Source organism: Nylanderia fulva, unplaced genomic scaffold (genome assembly GCF_048542155.1).
Source record: "Nylanderia fulva isolate GAGA-0341 unplaced genomic scaffold, ASM4854215v1 Scaffold662, whole genome shotgun sequence".
Classification (NCBI taxonomy): Eukaryota; Metazoa; Arthropoda; class Insecta; order Hymenoptera; family Formicidae; genus Nylanderia; species Nylanderia fulva.
Genome location: NW_028190767.1, coordinates 22,431 through 42,500, shown reverse-complemented (window position 1 = coordinate 42,500; position 20,070 = coordinate 22,431). Strand labels below are relative to the sequence as shown.

The window sequence follows — 20,070 nt, the reverse complement described above, 5'->3', positions numbered from 1 at the left end:
TTTTTGTTCTTTCGCTTTATACTTTCAATGAATAAACATTACTTTTTCAAAGATCTGGTGAATTTATTTATAAGTCGCTACATTTTTGGTGACCCCGACGTGATATTAAAGCCGACGTGATATTAAAGCCGACGCATTTTAAAGGCTGATGCGGAATAAGTGCCAAGTGATCGTCGTATTTGAAGTCTGCGAAATATTATCATCGCTTGGAAGAATTGCTGGATATTCTGATTTTAAGAGATTCATTCTCCGGATCTTTGAAACATCAGAGGCGGATTAGTCCTTCACGGAAATTCTCAAATCATTTTATTGGATTCCTGGAACAAGAGGAAAATGCCAATCGATAGATCACCAGTTAGACCCTGTTCGGATACACAGATTGATATGGATTTGGCGAGCGGATCAAATCAGGTTGGATCAGAAAATATTAATATTTTACCTTCTCAAACTGGACATCAGGTGAGTGATCCTATGTTACAAATTCACTCAAATGAGCTTCGTTTATTAAAACTACCGACTTTCTGGCATAAATAACCTAAACTCTGGTTTGCTTCTATTGAAAGTGAGTTTACGGTTTATCGAATTCGATCAGATGATATTAAATATAGTTCTGTCATTCGTCATCTTGATGAACAAGCCTTAGTAAACATATCTGAAGTCATTGAAAATCCACCTGAAACAGATAAATATAATTATTTAAAGAAAATATTAATAAATCGCTTTACGGATTCAGAGGAAAAACGTTTGAGACAAATATTAGCTGGAATTGAACTTAATGATAAAAAGCCTTCGGAATTACTTCGAGAAATTCGTCATTTGTCTGGAGGATCTTTAGCAGATAGTGTTTTGCAAATGATTTGGCTTCAACGCTTACCACATAGAATTCAAACGACTTTAGCCGTAGTAGAGGATGTTCCTCTTGTTAAACTTGCGGAATTAGCTGATAAAATTGCTGATCGGGACGGCGGTTTGCAAGTCGCGGAAGTTTCCAATAATACAAGTAATAAATCTTCGGATTTCGCGGATTTGCTACGAAGAATCGAAGCTCTTGAAGTTTCTCGTCGTCGAGATCGTTCCAAAAGCCGGTCTAGAGAGAATAGAAGATTTAGATCGTTATCGCGTAACAAAGACAAATCAAATAAAGATATTAAAGATACATCAATTTGTTTTTACCATAAGAAGTTTGGTGATAAGGCTAAACGATGTACTTTACCTTGTTCTATGTCCAAAACATTCTTGGCTTCACAGGAAAACTAAAAACGCCGCTTAAGACTGAGGCTGCTTACGACGGTGTTTCTAACAATCGCCTCATTATTTTCGACAGACATTCAAATTTGAATTTTCTTGTCGATACGGGCGCTGATATATCGTTGTTACCTAAAAAGGTTTTATTGAAGCCGTGGCATACTAATTTAAAACTTTTTGCCGCAAATGGTACTCAAATTAATACTTACGGTTCTAAAACTTTAATTTTGAACCTCGGTTTAAGGAGAGAATTCAAATGGAAATTTTGTGTCGCGGATATTCAACGTCCTATTTTAGGCGCCGATTTCCTTTGTCATTTTAATCTCCTAATTGACATTAAAAACAAGAAATTGATTGATAATGTTGCCGGTCTTATGAATACTGGAAAAATTCAAGAAATTGCGCATTTATCAATTTTTACCACATCTCCTGATTCTGTGTACCACAAATTTTTAACCGAATTTCCAGGACTCACCCGTTTTTCTCCAATTTCCTCGGTAAAAACACATGGTGTTGAACATCATATCGTTACGGAAGGTTCTCCTAAATTTTCGACTCCCAGAAGACTTACTCCTGAGAAACTTAAATGTGCCAAGGAAGAATTCAAGTCTATGTTGGAGCAAGGAATTTGCAGGCCTTCAAGCAGCTCCTGGGCAGCCCCTCTACATATGGTACCTGAAAAGGAACAAAATTCTTGGAGACTGTGTGGTGATTATCGTGCACTCAATTCAGTGACTATCCCGGATCGTTATCCCTTACCTCATATTCAAGATTTTTCTTCTTCACTTTTTGGTAAGAATATCTTTTCTAAAATCGACTTAGTTAAAGCGTACTATCAAGTACCCGTCGCTAAAGAAGATATTCACAAAACAGCTGTCACTACTCCATTTGGGCTTTTTGAATTTGTCGTAATGCCTTTCGGTTTACGAAACGCAGCCCAAACTTTTCAACGGCTCATGAACTCTTTACTTAATGATTTGAGTTTTGCCTTTTGTTATCTTGATGACATTCTTATTGCTTCTAAAGATGAGAAAGAACATATTGCTCACTTACGCATTATTTTTGATCGTCTTCAACAAGCTGGAATGACAATCAATGTCGCTAAATGTCTTTTCGGTCAAAGCGAGATTTCTTTTCTTGGTTACTTAGTTTCTAACCAAGGAGTTAAACCTACATCCGAAAAAGTGAAATCAATTATTGATTATCCTAAACCTAAGACACTTCATGAATTACGCAGATTCTTAGGAATTATCAATTATTATCGTCGCTGTCTCAAGGATGCTGCAAATCATCAAGCTCTGTTAACAGAATATTCAAAGGACAGTCGCAAGAGGGATAGAAGAATTATTTCTTGGACTAAAGAAGCGGAATTAGCTTTCGAGTCATGTAAAGAAGAACTTTTACAAGTTACTACCCTTTCTCATCCTGCTCCTCATGCTCCTCTTATTTTAACTTGTGATGCTTCTGACTTTGCTGTTGGTGCATCACTTGAACAGTCTATTGACGACGATATCAAACCAATAGCATTTTTCTCAAAGAAACTAGACAAAGCTCAAAGAAATTATAGCACTTATGATAGAGAACTTCTTAGCATTTATTTGGCTATTAAACATTTCAGGCATTTTGTTGAAGGAAGACAATTGATTATCAGAACTGATCATAAACCTTTGATTTTTGCTTTCCGTCAGAAATTGGATAAAGCGTCACCAAGACAGATCAGACAATTGGACTTTATTGCTCAATTCTCTACAAATATTACCTATATTTCTGGAAAAATGAATTCAGTTGCTGATGCTCTGTCAAGAATTGAATCTATTTCAATGCCTATTATAGTTTCTTTAGAAGAACTTGCTAATTATCAGAAAGAAGATGAAGAACTTCAAGTTTTACTTTCTTCAAATTCTTCACTTCTGTTGAAGAAACTTATTCTTTCAGGATCAACCATACCTATTTATTGTGATTGCTCTTCGGAATTAATTCGTCCATATGTTCCTAAACTCTTACGCAAGAAAATTTTTGATGTTGTTCATGGACTCGCTCACCCCAGCGGCAGATTGACATCTAAACAATTACTACTGAAATTCATTTGGCCTTCTTTGAAGAAAGATGTGAAGGAATGGACTCGAATTTGTTTTCCATGTCAACGTGCGAAGATTTCAAGACACACCAAGAATTCTCCAATTAAGATTGCAATTCCTGATCAACGCTTTCAGCATGTGCATTTAGCCATTGTTGGACCACTTCCTATTTGTCAAAATTACCGTTATTGTCTTACTATGATTGATCGTTTTTCCAGATGGCCTGAAGCTGTTCCTATTTCTGAGATTTCTGCTGAAACTATTTCTACAACATTTTATTCACATTGGGTAGCACGTTTTGGTTCTCCTATCAGCATTACAACAGATCAAGGTCCTCAGTTTGAAGCAGCTTTATTCAAAGCTTTAACAAACCTAATTGGATGCCAAAGGATTAGAACTTCTGCTTATCATCCTGCTTCAAATGGAATTCTGGAAAGATGGCATAGGACTTTGAAAGCAGCGATTATGTGCCACGAAACAACCAACTGGGTAGAATCTTTACCTTCAGTTCTTTTGGGATTACGTTCGTGTTTCAAAGAAGATTTAAAAGCTTCACCTGCAGAACTTCTTTATGGATCCACTCTTCGTATTCCTGGAGAATTTTTCATTGAAGAAGATTTTCCTGCAGATCCTGAAATCTTTCTTGAAAAACACAGGATTCATATGAGGAATATCAGATCATCTCCTACAAGTCATCATTGCAAAAGATCACCTTTTGTTCACAAGAATCTTTTTGATTGTACTCATGTTTGGATTCGAGAAGATACTGTTAGGAAGTCACTACAACCTCCTTATTCTGGCCCTTTTCCTATTGAGAAACGTATCTCTGATCATTTATTTGCAGTTAATGTTTCAGGAAGAGTTGTCAATATTTCGACAGAACGTCTCAAGCCAGCCTTCATTCCTAGAACTTCAGATTCTACTGAACTTTCTACCAGATCTTCAGCTCCTGTTCCTGCTATTTCAACTCCTGTTCCTGCTATTTCAACTCCTGTTTCTGCTACTTCAAATCCTTCTTCTTCTTCTACTGTTGGAAAAGCTTTACGCACCTATCCACCAAAGAAGAAGAAAGTCCATTTCGCAACGAATATCGTCACTTGGGGGGGAGTACTGTAGCATTCATCATCCACACCTTTCATTTACACTCTACACTTTTATTACACCTTACACTTTTCACTGCACTTTTACACTTTTTACATCTTTATACATTTGTAATAACTTCAATTCATTAATATACATAATGTTTTTAAGAAAAATCAATATTTCCATAACAACACATTCATTCATTTATTTGTTACATATTAATTCTTTTTGTTCTTTCGCTTTATACTTTCAATGAATAAACATTACTTTTTCAAAGATCTGGTGAATTTATTTATAAGTCGCTACAACAGTTTACCCATAAAACGACAGTGGAAGGATAAAGCGATCCCAGGCTCTGGGCAAAGCGTCCGGCCCTGTCGTAGCGGCAATCGGCAGCGTAGCCTAATAGCGAGGTACGCGACGGTGACCCGTCTAACGTTGTCGGGGTTGCTGATGGTGGCGGATGCGTGGCCGAGTCGACTGATCTGGCGCTGAGAATGCACAGTTCGGGGTCTGAGGCATGCTGAAGCTGTCATACATGCGACTTAGACTAACACAGGGTAGTGAGGGAGGTAGGGGGCCCCACCGGGAGGCTACCGGTGCCCTACCAATTGGTGTCGGAATCTCACGGGCGTGGAAGCTAGGGCGCCTGGCGCAGTGTGTGTCTCGTGGAGAAATTTCATGTGTACGCATTCCCTTAAGCATTTGGGAAGCCCTCTGGGCTATCCCAGCCCATCCATTGCACGGTTGAACGTAAATATTTTTCGGCCTGCGTGGATCGGTGCCTTGCTACCTGGAGCGTCACACACAGGTACAATAAAGAGAGTAGGAATGGTGGAACCGCGTCCAAGTGACGCATAAACTTAACCTATTCCAAAGTCAATTGTGTTACGTGGTGAAACCGCGCCCCTACGTCTGAAGGATCTGCTTGTCCTGGCGTACGTAATACGCAGTGTATGTGCGCTGTAAGGGGGAAATCCCAGGTGTGGATCCCGATTCTAGCGGAAGGGGAGTAACCGCGATGTAGCCGCCCGGCACCGCTGGGGGTGCTTACTGGGGGGGCTAACCGCCCCCCCCCAGACCCCCTGGTGCGGTCGTAAGTATGACTCTCTTAAGGTAGCCAAGCCAAATGCCTCGTCATCTAATTAGTGACGCGCATGAATGGATTAACGAGATTCCCACTGTCCCTATCTACTCTCCCTCCTGCACATCACCTTGACGTGGTGAGGGAGCTTGCGAGTCCCCTTGACTCTCAGGGCTATACCGGCTGGGGCATTCGCTCCTGGTAGGTTCAACCATGCCGGACAGGTCTGAGGAGAGGGACCAGACAAAGAATGTGCAACGTCTGAATCCAATATACAGGGTGTAGGGCTTCGTGCTGATGGATGCATGATCACAGAGACGATAAATAGTGTAGGTCGCAAACGAACCCTCCGGGGTACCTGCCGTCCCCCCGGAGTATTTTGGCTTGCTGGAGTACTGGGGGCTCTTCTCCAGTCGACGTCATCACCCGCCATTCTCGTGGGATAAAAAAAATGGAAAATTTAAAAAATCAGATAAGGAATTTTCAGGTACTTTTCTCGATTTTTTTTTTATTTTATTTACTTTTTTAAACTTTTTTCTCATGCCGTGTTTTCTTCCCGGTTTTTTATAATATAATATATCAGAGACCGGTAGTTCTCCGGCCATTTTAAACCCTAAAAACCTTAAAAAGACCTAAAAGTCTCCTTATCCTTTCACCATAAAAGTCTTTTTTGGGGGTGTAAAACTACAAAAAATAAAAAAAAATTTTAATTGCACTTAAACCTAAGGCGGCATCGCCCGATAATTTGAGCCAAAAAAAATAAATCGGTAAAGCCGTTCTGGGGATAAAAGCTTCAAAAGTACTTTTTTTTATAAAAATTTAAGAAACTCTCTTCCTTCTTCTTCTTTCCTTTTCCCCGCTTCGCTGACTCATCAATTATAATAATATAAATCTCTTCCACCTTTCCTCACACCTCCCCAATTTCCCAAACCCCCCCCTTTCCTCCCCCCTCCCCCCCACCCCCACCCCCCCCCCACCCCATTTTTGGGCCCCTAACCACCCTTTTTCGCCTATTTCTTAGCTTTTTTTTCTCTCTCACCCTCTGTTTCTTCTTTAAACCCTCTTTTCACCCTCTTTCACCCTCTTTAAACCCATTTTGCTCCTCTTTAAACCATCTTCCCCCTCTTTCAACACCCTCTTTTGGGGCCCTCTTTCGTCCCTTTTTGGGTCCTTTTTTCCCACTTTCGCCCTTTTCCCACCCTCTTTCCCCCTTTTTCCCTCTCCCCACCCTTTTTAATTCCCCACTTTTTCACCCCTCTTTCACCTCTTTCCCCTCTTTCTTTTCACCCCCTTTTTCCGGCCCCCCTTTTCAACCCCCCCCCCCCCCCTTTGGGCCCCTTTTTCACCCTCCGTCCCCCTCACACCCTTTTCGCCCCTTTTCACCCATTCGCCCTCTTTCACCCTTTTTTGTCGCCCTTTCGTCCCCCAAAACCCCCCCTTTTTTTTCCCCCTCGCCCCCCCCCTCCCCCCAAATTTCGCCCCCTTTCCCCCCGCCTCCACCCTTTTTCTTCCTCACCCCTTTCTTCGCTCCCCCTTTTTCCCCTCACCCTTTTTGGGCCCCCCCCAAAACACCCCCCTTGGGCCCTTTCCCCTTTCTTTCTCCTCTTTCACTCCCCGTCCCCCCACCCTTTTTTATTTCTTTCACCCTCTTTCTCCTCTCTCACTCCTCCTCCCCCCCCTTTTTTCTTTCACCCTCGTCGTCCTTTCTCACCCTTTTTTCGTCCTTTTTCACCCTTTTCGTCCGCTTTCAACCCTCTTTCGCCCTTTTTTTGGGCCCTTTCTTTCATCACACCCCCTCTTTCGTCTCTCTCCACCCTTTTTAAAATTTTTCCCCTCCCCTCTTCACCCTCCACCCTTTTGTCGTTTTTCTTCACCCCCCTTTCTTCCCCTTCACCCTCTTCGTCCTCTTTTCATTTTCTTTCTTCCTCCTACCCCTTTCATTCTTTCCCCCCCCTTTTTATTGAAATGATTTTAAAAAGCCCAATTTAAATTTTAATATCATTAGAATATTATTTAGCCCGCCCCAGTTTTTTTAACAAAATTTTTATTATTTCTTTTATTTTATTTAAATTTTAAATTTTGCAAAAATTTTTTAATTTTTTTTTTGTTTTTGGCATTTTGCTTTTAGAGCAATAAATTTTCCAATTTTTTTTGCTTTATAAAAATAATTTTATTTTTTTTTAAAATTTTACGGTGTGTACACACAAAACATTTTTTTTGGAAACATAATTTTATTTATTTTTTTTTCTTTCTAAAAATTTATAGCTAATCAAAAAAATTTTAGATCACTTTGACATACTTAACCTTTTTTTCGGAAAATGATTTATAAATCCTTTTTTTTTTTAACTTTTTTTAAAAGAATTTATTTTAAGAAATAAAACTAACCAATTATAAAATATAAAATTTTCCCCTCTGATTTTTTAATGAAAAATCATGTTTCCCTTGTTAAACCCTGTCAAATATAAAAATTGGGAAAATTTATTATCCTCCTTTAAAATGTGTAAAGGAAATTTATAATTTTCTACATACATTTCAAATTTAAAAATTTTTATATTTCAATGAAAAACTTGGGGGTCAAAATAAACTCTTCAATTTTTTTTTTTGAAAGCTTTTGCTTTAAAACAAACAAATCACATTTTCTAAAATCATTCTGTTTATATATAGAGCTTCACAATGAAAAATATAAAATTTCTATAACAAAAGAGGGTAAATACAAAAATGTTAAAAATTTAAATTTTAGTTTTTAAAATTTGAATATTTAAGAAAAAGAAAAAAAAAAATTTTAAAATTTTGGGGTATCTTCCGGGGCAACCCAAAAATATTTTTAAATTATATTTTTTTTTAATTCTTTTTTAAGGCATTTAAAAAAAAAAAAAAATTAAAAAATTTTATGAATAACACGTAAACATACCTGTATATTGTGCGTTTAAAAAATGCACAAGATTCTCTAAAATTTTTTCTTTTCTACTGTAAGCAGAAAATCGTGGGATTCGGGAAAACTTAACCCCCCATTGAGGGCAGCTGTCAAAAACCCCCGAAGAAAAAATTTTTTTATTACTCTAATTATATGTCTATTATTATTTTTTTTTTTTATTGTAATCGGGAACGGGGTGTGCCCCGGCCATGTTCAAACCCTAAAAGCCCTTTAAAAAGACACTAAAAGTCCCCCTTACCTGCACCATAAAAAGTCCTTTTTTTGGGGATTAAATACAAAAATAAAAAATTTTGAATTGCACGTAATAAACCTAAAAGGCCATCCCACGATAATTTGAGCCAAGAAAAAAAAAATCGGCAAGCCTTTCGGGAGATACAGCGGCAAAAATGACTTTGTCATAAAAAAGAAAACGTCGTTTTCTTCTTCTTCTTCTTCTCTGTCCGCGATAAATCTCTTCTCACCTTTCCTCCACCTCCCTCAACTTTCACCCCCCTTTTTCCCCCACATCCCGCCCCCACCCCCCCCCACCCCCCCACCCCCCCACCCCCCCCCCCCCTCCCCCCCCCTTTTTTCCCCCCCTTTCACCCTCTTTCGGGGTCCTCTCTCCCCCTCTTTTGGGGTTTCCCCCTCTTCACCCCTTCACCCCTTTCGCCCCTTTCGTCCTCTTTCACTCTTTTTCATTCTCTCTCACCCCCTTTTTCTTTTTCCCTCCCCCCCCGTTTCGGCCCTTTCATTTTCCCCCTCTTTCGCTCTCTCCCCCCTTTTTTTCGCCTCCCCCAAACCCCCTTTTTTCTTCTCTCTCACCCTTTTTAAAAACCCTTTTTCTTTTTCCCTCTCACCCTTTTCGTCCTTTTTCCCGTCCTTTTTTCACCCTTTTTCACTCCTTTCGTCCCCCCTCCCCCCTTTTCTTCTTTCTACCATTTTTTTTCCCTCTCTCATCCTTTTCCCCTTTTTCCCCAAACCCCCTTCTTTCGTCCCTTTTTTCATCCCTTTCGTCCTCTTTCACCCCTTTTTTCGTTCCCCTCCCCCCCACCCTCTTTTCGACCTTTTCGTCCCCTTTTTCACCTCTTTCCCCCTTTCGTCCTCTCTCACCCCTTCTCCCTCTTTTACCCCTACGCCTTTTTCTCCCCCTCTTCCTTTTGTTCTCTTTAACCCTCTTTCCCTTCTCGCTTCTCTTACCCCATTTTTTCCTCTCCCCCCCTTTTTTCAAAAACAAAAAAAAAAAAGGGGTCAAGCCTTTCAAAAGAAGGTCCTCAAAATTTAAACCTAGTCTGTACAATGAAAAATAATTACTCGTAATCCAGAGTTCCAATTGTGTAATAATCGAATAATGTATTTGTTTCAAGTAATGGCAGTAGAGTCAAATACATACCTACTATATGCAGTTTTTGCTGTTATTGTACTTGAACGAAAAAAAGAATTAAGATGATTTAAATATAACACATTTTAAATCAAGAAACTTATATAATCGAACTCTGTTTAGGAAAAGGTAGAACATTTCATTTGCCTCTGCTTTTACAAGAAACATTGGATAAGGTATGTCCTCCGGAAGATCCTAGAAATTTGAATAACGAGTTGCACATTCTCGTTCGAGGGTATACCCAAGAAATCTAAAGTGGTTTGGGAAAATTTGGTAGATATTAATAAAATGTATAAGGGCTTTACAACGGTTGAAAGAAAAATAATCCTCATTACTCAAAATTCGTCTTCCAGCGTCATCTGATGATCTATTAAAGGATAGTGTAATTGCAGGAAACAGAATATAGGATTGGTCGATGAGGAAAGCGACAATGACGAAATAATGAGGTGGTTGAGGAATTACCAGCATTGAATTTGGTACAATGTACATTAAAACAAAAATAATAATGATCAAAGCGTTTCAAAACGTACGGGCTTTTCTCACACAAATCACTGACATTCGGATATTAACGATCAGTATACAATATACCCAATACACGCGAAAAGAATCGATAACGAATCTGCATTGAAACTTTATCAAATGGTGAAAATTGAGAGTTTCCAATGGATAATCGTTATAAATATCTGGATGTCAGTGTTGTCCCTGATTTATATCCTGATGGTGTCAGATGGACAACGAGAAGATAGAACTTTGCATTGCCGGAATATTTATTTATTAGAACACGATTGATGTCGAAACATAGTAGATTCAGGTTGAATCTGCAGTATCTGTCTCTTTCCTTCTCAATGATGCTAACTACTGACAGTTGAAGAAGTGGTATCTATTATACGACGATGGTTACGAACCCACGAGAGAGATACAACTGCTGGTAGATACTTGAACGAATTGAAAGGTTACCAATTAGAATCGAATTTAATGAGTATTTTCGCAAAATTGAGAAATACGGATCAATTTTGCGACAACCGTCCCATAAGGTAAAAATGCATGACTTGCATTAGACGGGTCCAGCGACGTTGGTGTTTTGACTTTGAGTCCTAGTGATGGGAAATGGTACCGATTTGGGTGAATATTTACGAGATATGAATCCCGATAAAGAGAAGTTAGGCATCAACGAACTAATCGCATACGATCCGGTAAGTACTTCTAGATTCATGTGCATAAATTCAAAGCCAATGATTGATTTTATTTGTGTCGTCCGATAATCTATAGGAAAGATTATTCATTACTTTCTGGCGACTGGAATATCAACGTAGAAGTATGCAGTAGAATGTAATCATAGTAATGCAGCACATGCATTGTATATTTGGATAAAAGATGCTCCAGTAATTAGGAAAATCGCCGGATGAAGAAGTTGCTACGTTTATTCAAAAATACGTAACGTGTGAAATTCCAGATGAAAATGTTTCGCCAACGTTGTAACGATACGGTAATAAGTGATCAGAATCATAAACATAACTCGTATTGCATGCGTACGAAAAAAAACGGAAACTAATATATACAGAAAGTGTCGGTTCGATTTTTCCTCGGCCAGTTACTGAGAATTTCGTTTAAGAGACGTTATCACTTCGATAGTCGGTAGAAAAAATTTAGGCAGTAAGAGCAGATTGTACGATCTTCCTCGCAAGGAGTCGGAAAGGTTTATAAATGATTATAATCCGTCCTATCAAATTAGCCTGGAAGGGAAATATGGACATACAATTATTAGAGAAAAAATCAGAGTTTTTTAAACTCATATTTAACAAAATACACGACAAAGTCGGAAAAATGCAATACAGACTTTGAAGTGATAGATTCGAATAAGTCCTTGGCATCGAAACTGTGGAATTTTGCAATGCGTTCATTAAATAACAGAGAATGCGGTGCTTTAGAAGCTGCGGATACACTTATTAGGGAAATCCCTTGTACGGTACGGATAATGATACCATGGTCAATGGATCGATGTTAATGAGGTGAGAAATAGAAAGTTAAAACATTTTATGAAATTTAAGCTCGTTGATGAAAATTCTACGAATATTTACTGTTCGTCACTCATCGATATTACTATCCAAATAGACCATCAAGAATTAGAATCATTGAATTTGGTACGATTTTGCCAGATTCTGGGAAATTACGAAACAGATGTCAAATAATGACGAAGTCAAGTGTTACAACCTGGCATCGGGTTTATTTAAAAAAAAAACGAAAAAAAGGGTTATTTAATTAACCATTAATCGATTTAATATAAAAACTGAGCCCGAAAAATACTTTTACTCGCTGCTTCTTCTGTTCAAACCATGGAGAGATTTGAGTGAACTCAAAGGTACATTCGAGACTTACACGGATGCCTTTAAGAATTCAGAGGTCTGTTTAACGAAGGTAATGAAATATCACGAAAGGCTCGAATAAAAACAGAAAGCTTTTGAGAACGTTGCTGAATTAATCGAGAAGCGCGAAAATGATCTGAAAACAGCAGACAGAGACAAATCCGATGACGATGAACTGGATTGTAATCCGATAGAAGCTGACGACGCGATGAAAGATCTGGAAGATTTTGGTAAGATTGACGACCCGATTGATTTATCGCAAATGAGTCGCAATTGAACAAAGACCAGAAAAGAGTCTTTGATGGAGTATGCCAAGTTTTACAAGATAAGAATCAGATTCTGCGACTGTACGTAAGTGGCGAGGGTGGTACAGGGAAAAGTTTTCTAATTGAAACGATTAAACATTGGATCAGAATAAATTTGGAAAAAAACGACTGCCATATCTGCTCCCACGGGTATCGCAGCATTCAATATCGATGGCTTGACAATCCATAGAATGTTTCAACTACCGGTTAGTCATGAATCTACACCAAAATATACGCAATTGTCAGACATGGTCTTGAAAACTTTGAGAGACAAATTAAAGAATGTCGAATTATTTATAATCGAAGGAATTACATGTAACAATGCAATGATGGATTTAGGAACGACTGTATTCAGTGATGGTCAAGCCTATGTAGGTTTGTCACGAATAAGTAAATTGGAAGGCCTACATTTGATAAATTTCAATCCAGCATCAGTTAAAGCAAACTCGAGAGCCATTGTAGAATATAATCGACTGAGATCTATATTCAAATCTGAACTGCCACAAATCAATCCGTCCGAGAAAAAGGTTGTGAAAATGTACAATCGTCGATGGGATATCCCTAATATCATTGATGATATGCAGAATTATGATTGTGAGGAACCAGAAAGTATAGTTACGTGGAAAATATATGGCCTTTGCAATAACGATGCTGTTTCGTGTTACGCTAATGTAATATTACAATGTGCGTTTCATTGCGTACGTATTAGGCAACAAATACTGAAAAATAAAGCATCGAATGCATTGACTGATGCTATCTGCGCGTATGGTGAACGTAAATATTGCAACATTCAAGCGGTTAGAAGATCTGTCGGAAAACGCTTCGAAGAACGAACACAACAAGATGTTTCGGAATTTTTTACGGCTCTAATGTCGACGTATTCCGACATCAATGATGTATTAAAACTCGAATTAAAGCACGTAACATGTTGCTCGAATGTCAAATGTAATTACAATGTAACTAAGCTGGAAAGCAGTAGTTTGTTAATATTACCTATACATTCGACATTAAAAAGGAAAAAAGGTGTCACTCTACAAAGTTTGATTAATGTAGAATTTTCTAAATGGGAAACGATAAACGGCAATTGTAACGAATGTAAGGGCACCGTGTTGAAAAAGAAAACCGTAATCGAATCAACTTTATCCGTCGTATTAATACAGCTCAATTTATATACTTTTATAAACGGTGCTTCTAAAAAAATTATCAACAATCGAATGACCGCCGTGCCGACGAGTAATATCACGATTAATAAAAAAAAGTACAAGCTAATAAGCGCTATATTTCACGAAGGTGAAGAAATAAATCGTGGTCACTACACGTGTATGTTGAGAGCTGACACAAAATCGGAATGGTATTACTCTAATGATATGGAAGTGTTCAAGAAAAAATGGCCCAAAGGAGCACAAGGGGCATAAATATTGTTCTTAGAACAGATTAAATAATGGCGCTGTATAAAGGCTGCCGTAAACGCTACATTAAAACATCAACTGTTCTAGCGCTGTATAAAAGTTGCCGTAAGCGCCAAAATAAAATATCGGCTGCTCTGGCGCTTTATAAAAGCTGCTGTAAACGCTGCATTAAAACGAGTGCAATAAGTTTCTAATTTGACCTAGGCTTTATGACATTTCAAAAAGTATCATTCAGAAAAAAATTATCAGACAGAAATATGTATGTCGTGTTAAAATCGGAGAGACGAAGAAAAATATATGGTTGCGTTCTCACGAGAATGGGCGATGGAGGGGCCCATTCTTTATTTTCAATATTCATACAAGAATATAAATTCATTCTGTTGCAATTGAAATAAATGTGCAATGTATCGTTCAAAGTTATTACAATTATACAAACATTTACATATATGATTAAATAAAATATATATGTATACTATAATATAATTATATATTTTATATATATGTACATATATACCATATATTTCAATTATTTTGAACTGTATTGCATAAATTGTTACTTATACAAAGTTATGTGATAAGAATCGAAAATACATATATTTGTGATATTTGAATTACTAGAAAGCTGCTCTATATATCTGTACTTTAAAAAGTAAGTGATATCCTAAAAAAATCATAAAAATGAAAAGGTCAGGCCATGTTCAAAATAAGGTACTCAAAAATTTAAACCTTATTCTAATCCTTATTCTAATCTAATCTTCTTCTAATGTAATACTTTTCGTATTTCAAATGTTGTAGTAATTATTCTGTAAGAGCTTCGACATTATTTCTAAATGGACATCGAGAAACATCATAGTTTTTTGAGAGCAGGCCGCCATGTTATTTTTCTGAGTCATTAACAAATTGGTACTCTGGAATTACGAGCAATTATTTTTCATTGTACGGGCTAGTATGAATTTCAAATCAAATCTCTATAAACGACTATTATATTTTGTGCACTAAGAATAACATATCGCACTTATTTTCTAGAATCAAATTGTAATCAGTTTTACTTATATGTATGTATATTCAATGTGAACTTGCACCTTGAATAAAATATCACAGTTACTTTTCATGGTAATATATTATTACTAAATTTAGATAATATACACTTTACGTATGTTCACTTTGAACTGGCACCTTGAATAACATATCAGTTACTTTTCGTGATAATTTATTATTAGATCGTTTAAATTTTTGAGTACCTTCTTTTGAACATGGCCTGACCTTTTCATTTTTATGATTTTTTTAGGATATATATATATATAAATTAGTATGCCACGGCTTCAATAAAACCTTTTTAGGTAACAACGATATATCAGCGCCCGTATCGACAAGAAAATTCAAATTTGAATGTCTGTCGAAAATAATGAGGCGATTGTTAGAAACACCGTCGTAAGCAGCCTCAGTCTTAAGCGGCGTTTTTAGTTTTCCTGTGAAGCCAAGAATGTTTTGGACATAGAACAAGATAAAGTACATCGTTTAGCCTTATCACCAAACTTCTTATGGTAAAAACAAATTGATGTATCTTTAATATCTTTATTTGATTTGTCTTTGTTACGCGATAACGATTTAAATCTTCTATTCTCTCTAGACCGGCTTTTGGAACGATCTCGACGACGAGAAACTTCAAGAGCTTCGATTCTTCGTAGCAAATCCGCGAAATCCGAAGATTTATTATTTGCATTATTGGAAACTTCTGCGACTTGCAAACCGCCGTCCCGATCAGCAATTTTATCGGCTAATTCCGCAAGTTTAACAAGAGGAACATCCTCTACTACGGCTAAAGTCGTTTGAATTCTATGTGGTAAGCGTTGAAGCCAAATCATTTGCAAAACACTATCTGCTAAAGATCCTCCAGACAAATGATGAATTTCTCGAAGTAATTCCAAAGGCTTTTTATCATTAAGTTCAATTCCAGCTAATATTTGTCTCAAACGTTTTTCCTCTGAATCCGTAAAGCGATTTATTAATATTTTCTTTAAATAATTATATTTATCTGTTTCAGGTGGATTTTCAATGACTTCAGATATGTTTACTAAGGCTTGTTCATCAAGATGACGAATGACAGAACTATATTTAATATCATCTGATCGAATTCGATAAACCGTAAACTCACTTTCAATAGAAGCAAACCAGAGTTTAGGTTGTTTATGCCAGAAAGTCGGTAGTTTTAATAAACGAAACTCATTTGAGTGAATTTGTAACAGAGGATCACTCACCTGATGTCCAGTTTGAGCAGGTAAAATATTAATATTATCTGATCCAACCTGATTTGATCCGCTCGCCAACTCCATATCAATCTTTGTATCCGAACAGGGTCTAACTGGTGATCTATCGATTGGCATTTTCCTCTTGTTCCAGGAATCCGATAAAATGATTTGAGAATTTCCGTGAAGGAGTAATCCGCCTCTGATGTTTCAAAGATCCGGAGAATGAATCTCTTAAAATCAGAATATCCAGCAATTCTTCCAAGCGATGATAATATTTCGCAGACTTCAAATACGACGATCACTTGGCACTTATTCCGCATCAGCCTTTAAAATGCGTCGGCTTTAATATCACGTCGGCTTTAATATCACGTCGGGGTCACCAAAAATGTAGCGACTTATAAATAAATTCACCAGATCTTTGAAAAAGTAATGTTTATTCATTGAAAGTATAAAGCGAAAGAACAAAAAGAATTAATATGTAACAAATAAATGAATGAATGTGTTGTTATGGAAATATTGATTTTTCTTAAAAACATTATGTATATTAATGAATTGAAGTTATTACAAATGTATAAAGATGTAAAAAGTGTAAAAGTGCAGTAAAAAGTGTAAGGTGTAATAAAAGTGTAGAGTGTAAATGAAAGGTGTGGATGATGAATGCTACAAAGTTGCTGAGGACCTAAACATATCGATTGGCTCGTGCCATTCGATTTTTACCAATGATTTGGGCATGACACGGGTCGCCACGAAATTTGTACCAAAATTGCTCAATTTCGACCGCGAATTTTTGGCCAAAAACAACACACTAATAATGCCGCAGCCACCGTATTCCCCAGATCTGGCCCCCTGTGACTTTTTCTTGTTCCCGAAACTGAAGAGGCCCATGAAAGGACGACGCTACGCTACGATTGAGGAGATAAAGACGGCATCGAAGGAGGAGCTGAACAAGATCACAAAAAATGATTTTTTGAAGTGCTTCGAGGATTGGAAAAAACGTTGGCACAAGTGTATAATATCTGGTGGGGATTACTTTGAAGGGGACAAAATAGATATTCATGAATAAATAAATAATTTTTGAAAAAACACAAAATTCGCGATAATTTTTGAACACACCTCGTATATATATATATACAGGAGGGGGACACTTCCGACCCTTTCCTTGTAAGTAAATATTACCATATATATATATATATATATATATATATGGTAATATTTACTTACAAGGAAAGGGTCGGAAGTGTCCCCCTCCGATATATATATATATATATATATATATATATATATATGGTAATATTTACTTACAAGGAAAGGGTCGGAAGTGTCCCCCTCCGATTTTAATGAGCTTTGAATATGTTGTAGTCTAGATCAAAATAGAAGACACGTATTTTTTTATAAGTGCTAATTTGGCCGTTAAGGGGGTGAAACACCTTCTTGAAAAAAATCGATTTTTTCATTTCTCAGCAAATACCGTCGAAGCGATAAGAGATATAAAGAAAAACAATGATAAATTATTAAATTAAGGCCATGTGTAACGAGCAATACGATATTATTTTATTATTGAGAAGAAAATTCTTAATTTGAAATAATAATTATACAAACGTTTCGAGCTCTACTTGCTCCTCTTCAATGCGCAAAAAAATAGTGATAATAAATAACGATAATAAATAAATACATAAAATTCTAATAAAAAATCCGCAATACATAGTCAATATAAGTTATATAGTTGAGTCATAGTAAAAACGCAAAATATATTTACAATGAATTGAGACCATTCAAATAGTTCAACAAAGTAAGAACCCAATTAGAAGCAGAATGATTCGTCCGGTTATTCATAAAATATATTAGAACTATTAATAAAAACTTGGAGTGACACTTATACATTACTCCAGATGAACCACTTATCGTTATTTGACGAATGTCCCTCGATCTGGCAATGATTATGTTCATCCTCTCCAAATTATTTGATATTTGTTAACTGAATTTAAAGAATTTATTCAATTGTAAAATAGGATTCCACTAATGTGTATGTGAAAAAAGATTAAAAATTATAAATTAAACTAAATACTAAAATATTGAACCTTTATGCTTACAAATTGTTCCGAATAACTTGAGATGACGATGCTTCTAATTGTTGTTGGCCTTATTGTTAGTACTTGACTGTTGTCTAGTCTTTTAAAAAGTCGAATAAATAGGTGTCAGATCTCACAAAATAAACATTTACATAAGTCTAAAAATTCGATATTTCTTCTAGAATGTCGAAATACGCGTTGTTAAGCAATTCGGTGTCTGTGTTATTATTTATACCATGCCTTTGTTCCTTGATGTGTATCATTTCCGAGATAAGTCTTTTATAATAATTAGATTCAATATCGAGTATTTTAACGTTATCCCAATCAAAAGCATGTTTTTTATCTATAGTATGTTCAGAGACCACAGAATGCTTGGAGGAATCAAATTTAATATTATTCATATGCTCTTTTAGTCTAGTGCGTAATTTTCTTTTGGTTTGCCCAACATACGAAGCTTCACAATCCTTACAATTAATTTTGTAGACAACATTATTATTATTGTTATGCACGTTTTTGTCCTTGTGGACTTTAATTAATTTGTTAAGATTATTTAGACAACGGTATCCTACTCTGAAATCTGATTTTTTTATTGTCGATGCTATTGTCTCAGAAATGTTATTAATGTATGGAATGACGAAAAATTTTTTCTTGCTATTATCTTCTGCAATTTCTTTTTTTCTATTGTTGTTAAACTGACCATTGTTTAAAACTCTTATTCTCTTATTTATTTCTTTAAAGATTAAATGAATAGGGTAACCGTTGTCCAATAATATTTTAATACACAGTTCTAAATTTTTCTTATGATATATGGGATGAGATAATAACAATGCCCTATTAATAAGATTATAAATTACTCCTATTTTATGGCACATAGGGTGACTCGATAAAAAAGATAGTACTCTACCTGAACATGTCTTTTTTTGAAACCAATCTAAGTGTATGATGTTGTCTATTATTTTAATGTTTAAATCTAGAAAATTTATGCTTCTATTAATTTCGTATTCAATCGTAAATTGTAGTCGTTGATTGTAACTATTAAACTTATTCAATACGCTATCAATTTTATTGAGGACTGAAAGAGGAGCAAGTAGAGCTCGAAACGTTTGTATAATTATTATTTCAAATTAAGAATTTTCTTCTCAATAATAAAATAATATCGTATTGCTCGTTACACATGGCCTTAATTTAATAATTTATCATTGTTTTTATTGTCATACGAGCTTGAGCATTGGTATGTGATGTTTTGATTAGGTATTAATTTTGCATTGATATAAAGAAAAGTTTTATGGTTTTTAATGTACTTCAAAATCATGTAATCAGATTTGTCGAAAATGTCATATTTTTCGAAATTCCCCCCCCCCTCCCTTTCAATGTTTGAAAATTTTTAAATTTGTCTCATAACAAAACTTATAGCTCATTTAACGACAAATTCAATCATATATAATAAAGTTGTATTCCGAAGTCGCATTTTTCAGAAATAAATTAAAAATATTCCTATACACTACTATACGCCCGCTTTATCCGCCTCATGACGCTTGTTATTCACAGCGACAATTATTTTTCTTGGCAAACTCACAGAGGCAACCATAAATTAGCAATAAATAATTTATGAAAATATATTTTTATAAATTATAGAAATTATATTTATAAATATAATTTATAATTATATAATATATATAATTATAATATATATATTATGTGACAATAAATATACATATAATTTATATGGAAAAGAAATGTTTTTAATGCATGAAAAATAAAACTAGTCGGACAAGGAAAATTATTGATCAGATGTCGAGGTTAATAGATCCAATTCTATGAATAAACAGATGTCGCATTCGCGAAATGAGTTGGTGCAATATATTATTTTATTAACAACTGCATGCAGTG

The 20,070-nt window shown here is 36.0% G+C and overlaps 1 long non-coding RNA gene across 1 annotated transcript; it reads right to left on the bottom strand.

The window, feature by feature from the left end:
• Positions 1–498: 498 nt before the first annotated feature.
• LOC146720577 (uncharacterized) lies at positions 499–2,063 on the bottom strand. The gene is made up of 6 exons (XR_014926019.1): positions 2,005–2,063; positions 1,721–1,920; positions 1,455–1,571; positions 1,214–1,377; positions 875–1,087; positions 499–673 (listed from the first exon to the last, which is right to left on the bottom strand). It is a non-coding gene; the product is annotated as an uncharacterized LOC146720577 (long non-coding RNA).
• Positions 2,064–20,070: the final 18,007 nt, after the last annotated feature.